The following is a 6226-nucleotide window of genomic DNA, read 5'->3' as shown; positions in this document are numbered from 1 at the left end:
TTTTTGTTTTTGTTTTTTTTGAGACAGGGTCTGGCTTTGTAGTCCACACAGGCCTTGAACTCACTAGGTAGCCTGAGCTGGCCTCAAATTCCCAGCAATCCTCCTGCCTCAGCCTCCCGGGTTCTGGGATTGCAGGCATTCACCACAATGCCCAGCTTGGTTTTGCCACTTTCTGAAGTAGTTCTGGAAGTGCTTTTTCTTGAGTGTCCTTACAAGTCATGATAAAAAAAAATATGGTGAATGCCAATGCTGAGCGCCATCCAATAGAAAGACAGTCTTTAAAAACATGATGCCATGTCCTCATCCACCTTATTCTCCGAATCTGGCACCATGAGACTTCCAGCTCTTCCCCAAAGTCACAATGACTGTGAAAGGGAAACATTTTGAATCCATTCAGGACATGGAGGCAGCCAGGACAGTGCAGCTACAGACCCTCAGGAAAGAGGACTGCAGAGCTGCTGCAGAAAGTAGAGAGGACCATGAGATAGGAATATTTGAAGTGAAGGTATTTTGAGGGAGGTTAATGGCAATGTTTCTGTTACTGCAATAAATCTTTTTAAATTTAAACATTCACCATATATTTTAATCGCACCTTATAGTGTCACAGTGAAGTCCAATCTTTATGAAAAAGTTTATAAGGGATTTTCTTACTTAAAAAAGATTCATCTGCTACTAAAAGGAAGATGAGAGAGCAACAGTACAAAGATGAGGATAATACATTGCCAAGAATCTGTATACCAGCAGCTTCTGGACCAGAGACAGAGTTCGGATCTCAGGCTCCTGTGAAACTGCACGGCTCTGCTGGCTACAGGATGCCCCAGCTACAGACGCACCTGTCACCTCCGTCTAAGAGAGGTGACCACGTGGCCCCTCAAGTGCATTAGAACTTGGAGCCATACAATTTGTACATTTGTGGATCTAGTTCAGGTTAAGCGTAAGTTTTAAAAAATACTTTCCTGTGTGTACTTGTTTACTTAGTACTGAAAATGTTATTAACTGTACATATGCTATGCCACATGGGGCATTATGCTGAGCTATTCATTTTCCAGCTTTTTGAGACAAAGTTTAGATCACTGGTTTTTAGCTTTTCCTCTTTTCCAACACAAACATTTGGAGCTGTTTCCCTCTGAATGCTGCTCTGGCTGTTTTTAAATTTTAAAATTTTAATTTAATTTTTATTAGCTCGCCTTCACAGTACAGGATTATGCTCCTCATGGTGAGTCAGTCCATGGACACACATCTGAATCCTTTTTATCCCCTTCTCCTCCCTTTCCTCCCTTCTTTCATCGGTTGGTTTCCTCACCTTTTGCAAAGGAAAAGGTCTATCTCTCTACTTCCTATGATCTATCTTTTATTTTGCTCTTCAATTTATCTATACTTTGGGTTTCTCATATAAGAAAAACCATGGGATATTTAAGCCGTGTGTCTGGCTTATTTCATTTGACTTTATGGTCTCAAGGGGCACCCATTTACCTACAGGTGAAATACCACTCTTTATCCACCCATCTGTGGATGGACTTATAGATCGCTTCTGAGAGTCAGTCAGTATGAGTTGTGCTGCTATAAACAAGGGTGTGCATGCATCACTGCAACATGAAGTCTGTAATTCTTTCGGGAAGATGCCTGGAAGGGGAGTAGCTGGGGCAAATGGAATGTCATGTTTTTGTAGTAACTTTTCATTGTAAAATAATGTCGACACCACAGAACTTCTGCTGCCCCTTCCGCCTCCCTGGCTTTTTCTCCTCTGCTCCCTTTGCCCACCTCCCTCCCTCCTATCTCCGAGGGAATGCTTCTGAGCCCTGGGTGAGCTGGCTCCCTTCCCTCCCCACAGTGCGCCTGGGCAGGGAGCTGGGCACAAGGCCCTGGAGCAGCTCGCACGAGGGCTTCGTCCTCACCAGCCTCTTCGGGAACAGCCAGACGCAGACAATCCTGCTCCTGTACAGTCTGGTGGTGCTGGCCTACATCCTGGCCATGACCCGCAACATGGCCATGGTCCTCCTGATCCGGGCCGACGCCCGGCTGCACACGCCCATGTACTTCCTGCTCAGCCAGCTGTCCTTTCTGGATGTTTTCTTCTCTTCGGTCACTGTCCCCAAGATGATGGGGGGCTTCCTCTTCAGCTGGACAAGCATCTCCTTCACAGGCTGTGGGTCGCAGATGTTTTTCCTCCTGTTCCTGAGGACAGCCGAGTGCCTGCTGCTGTCCTCATGGCCTATGACCGCTACGTGGCCGTCTGCAGCCCGCTGCGCTACCCGGTGCTCTTGAGCCGCCAGGCCTGCCTGCTCATGGTGGGCGCCTCCTGGCTGGGCGGCTCCTCAACGCCTCCACCCAGACCTCGCTGACGCTGTGCTTCCCCTATGCGGCTCTCGGCAGGTCGCCCACTTCTTCTGCGAGGCGCCCTCCCTGCTGGTGCTGGCCTGCACCCACACAGAGACCTATGAGCAGGTGCTGCTCGTGACAGGTGTGATCGTCCTCCCGGTGCCCATCACCTTCATCACTGCCCCTGTGCCCTCGTCCTGGCGGCCGTGCTCCGCAGGCACCCGGGGGAGGGCGGCAGCAGGCCTTGGCCTCGCGTTCCTCCCACCTGACCGTCGTCAGCCTCTTCTATGGGCCCCTCGTCTACACTGACACGATCCCTGCCTCCTACCACTCTCCTGGCCACAAGGACGGGGCGCCTGTCTTTTAAACCGTCCTCACTCCCGGCTCAACCCTGTCATCTCCAGCCTCAGGAACAAGGAAGTTGCAGTGGCGGCACTGCGGAAGGCAATAGGAAAGCGTGGAGTCAAAAGAAATGCCTAAACCCAGGAGAGAGGGCCGGGAGACACAGAGCCGAGCTCTTAGTTGAGCTGTACGCACTGGGGCAGAGGCCAAGGGAGCAGGTCTGCTGCAGAAGGTGCTCGCTGGGGTCCCTCCTGGGACAGGAAGTCAAGGCCCAACTCCACATGCAGAGACGTGAAAGGAGAAACCCTTCCCTCCCCTCCAGCTGCTGCCCTTCTTCTTCAGAAGCTGCCTGGACTGACTCCACTCCTCACTCCCCACGCTGCAACAGACCCCAGGCCCACTTCCTGTTCACCTTCTTTGTAGAATGCAGTAATAACCCATCGTCAGAATCACTGGATGCCCCTTCGTGCCTCTGGTAAAAGCCAAAGGTCCCGCAGCCCTCCACCCCTGGTGCCTCCCGTCTCCTCTGTCCACCCCTTCCCTTCCCCCTTCTCCAGCATTCTGTCCTCCTGGCTGCTGCTCCACAGTCCTAAGCACAGCCTTCCCTTGGGTTCCAGTGCAGTCTCCCAGGCCGAGGGCTTCCCCACATCTGCGTGGCTTTCTCCTTCCCTTCACCTAGGCACTGCTCCAGCGTGAGCGGCCAGAGACAGCTGCAGTGATCACCCGCATCCCACCATCTTCCTCTACGCACTCTGTGTGTGGGGTGGCTCCTTAGTCCCATGGGAAGGTGACGACCAGGACGGCAGAGGCTGGGCTGCTCCAACACGGTGTTCTCAGCCCCAGGGAGCCAACCAGTAAATGCTGTTAGAGGAGGGGTAAATCTGGAAAGCATTTTACCACTTACTCCCAACCGGGTCGGTCGTATTTCTAGGTTCTCCTTCTTGTCGATCTCTCTCTCCTGGACAGCCCCACCATGTGCCTGTTCTTCCTCCTACTTCTGGTCCGGCCCTCCCCAAGGGGTGATAAAAGTGCCACACCTGGTCCTAGACACTTCCCTCAGTCCCCTGTGCAGTGTCCCGACACCACCCGACACCCAAGCCGGCCACGCGTTTTCAGGGCAGCCGGACACCTCCCCACGCTCCTGACCGGCCCCATCTCCACCTTGACGCCCCCACGGAGGGATGCAAATCCATCGTGGCAGGAAGCAAAGTCATGATCCCACCCTCAAGCCTGAGCCTCTTCCAGGGTTGGCCACTGAGTGAATGTCCCAAAGGTGAATGATTCCCCTTAGCACCCACATCCAGTCCCTCACCGGGCCCTCGGCGCTTGACACCTTCCTTTCTGCGAGGAGAACTTCACGGGGTAACTGCTGCCACCAGCATGGCCCAAAGATCCTCTCCCTGGATGATGCAGGAAATCCCAGACCGGGCCTTTTCTGGCCCTATCTGTACCTACATATCCGCAGCCTATTTCCAAGATTTCTCCAAAAGGGTCCCTAAACACAAATCTAAATACATGAACGGACCCTCTCCTTCTCCTTCTCTCCAACACCACCAGCACCTGGCATTGCTTCCCCCGTCCATTAGCATCTCCCACGTGACACATTCCAATTGCTTCGATTGCTCGCTGTCTCCAGCAAGCTCCACAAGAGCAAGTGGTTTTGTTTTTCCTCTGACACGGGAAGAAGTTGTAAAAACCTAAAGAATGTAAACACAATGTTAAAGAACGTGAATGCGTGTGGAGCTCAGCTTGCTTGGGCTCCTCTCGCACCGTGCCATTCTGCCCCTCGCACCTTCTTGCCTCCAGCGCGTTAGCGGGGCTTTGCTCTCCGTGGCATGGTGCCTGTCATCCGTGCTTAGATGACTCCTGTACATCTTTCCTTCCTTGTTGTTAAGTATTGTGCTTTCAAGGAAGCCATCTCACACCTCCCAAACAATGTCAAGTTCCTTTTCACAAGTCCCCATCTCTTCCCAAGACCTCAGTGCTTCCATTAAGCCTATGTCCTCGGGAGCCCATAAGCATCAAGAAAGCAGGGAGTCTACTCTATGTTGTCCACAAATTTCCTACAGTGCCTGCCTCTGAACCTGGTTTCTGGATAAGTAGCAAACAAAAGAAGAAATGCAGAAGAGAGAGGGGAAGCTTACAGGCAGGAAAGCAGGAAGAGGAAGGCAAGGAGGGAGGAGGGAAGAGTGAGTCCCCGAACACACTTGTTGCACAGTGCTGTGATTTTACAGCCACCTGGGTGTGCACATTGAAATGGCGAACTTTATACTATGTATATTTTACCACAATTAAAAAAACACTTTGCAATGCTTCATGCTTTCATTCTCACAACAAACCCTAGCACCTTAACCTCCAACTCCAAAGCCTAACAAAGCTCCCACCCTGGCCTAGAGGAGGGGTAGAAGGGAGGACAGGGGAATGGGAAAAAACAAGAACTGAGATATATCATGTCCAGATACAAATTCGCAGTGATGAATGTGATCAATGTACCAATAAAGTTAGTTTTTAAAAAAGAGAGAGGACATTTTGGTCGGCATTTGTGACCCTTCTCAGCAGGCTGCCCTCTTCCCCTCACTGACTCACCAGTATCTGCCTTCCACTCGACCCAGGTGCGCCTCCACCGTGCCTGACTATACCTTTGTCCCATGCCTCTTGCCCTCTTCGGGTGCGTGCCAGTCTGTCTGTCTGTCTGCCACACGCCACAGGTGGGAACGCTCGACCTCCTTCACCAGCCCCCTGCACAAGTCCTGTTCTGTGAAACCCTGTGTTACAGGCTGCAGAGGACCTACAGTAATTACAGGTGTATCTTGTATATCCTTGTATATCGAATAACTTTTCCTACAAACATATTCAAGTACAATGACTGTTATAATCTATGATTATCCACAGCCACATATATATACAGACTTTGAAAAAAATCAAAGATCAAATACAAAGGCTATATCTATGTAACCTCTATAAAAATCAAACAAAATACTATAATTTACTTGCTCAATATCCCGCAGTGCCCTCCCATTGCCCACAGAAAATATGCAAACATTTCCGTGGCTCTCAGGCCCTTTAGGATCTACCTTTCCTTGGCTCGCTTGCAGCCTCACCACGCCAATCTCTGTGGTCCTGGGCATCTGGCCTGCTCTTCTTTGTGTTTTGTCCTCTGTCTGAAACCTCCCTCTGCTTCCCTATTATGAGTAGTCATGTGATTGCACTTGGAGTCCACCTGCATAATCCAAGATCAATTCTCCCTCAAGGTCTTTAACTTAATCATATATTTTGCCACATAAGACAATATTCACAGGTTCTGGGTATCAGGCCATGGACATAGATTTACAGCCACCATTCAACACACTGCAGTATAGATGTAAAACATTTTTATCATTGCAAAAGTTCTTCACAGTATATAGAAGTTTTGAACCAAGGGTCAAAACACTTGATGAATAACCAAAAGTGACCAAGTGACTGGTAAATCTACACAAAGAATAAAGGTTGTAGTGTAAAGGAGTAGTTTTACTATTGTTGTTATCTTAGTAACTTTTATCATTTCTGAGACAAAATACCTCACACC

General features: G+C 50.1%; 1 pseudogene; it reads left to right on the top strand.

Moving 5' to 3' along the window:
- The first annotated feature begins 663 nt into the window (after positions 1-663).
- Positions 664-5135, top strand: LOC101721677 (olfactory receptor 2Z1-like; annotated as a pseudogene).
- The last annotated feature ends 1091 nt before the right edge of the window (positions 5136-6226 follow it).

This window comes from Heterocephalus glaber, unplaced genomic scaffold, assembly GCF_053883595.1.
Source record: "Heterocephalus glaber isolate CG9 unplaced genomic scaffold, H.glaber_assembly_v1.0 deba00001466, whole genome shotgun sequence".
Lineage (NCBI taxonomy): Eukaryota > Metazoa > Chordata > Mammalia > Rodentia > Bathyergidae > Heterocephalus > Heterocephalus glaber.
This window is presented reverse-complemented; position numbering and strand designations above follow the sequence as displayed.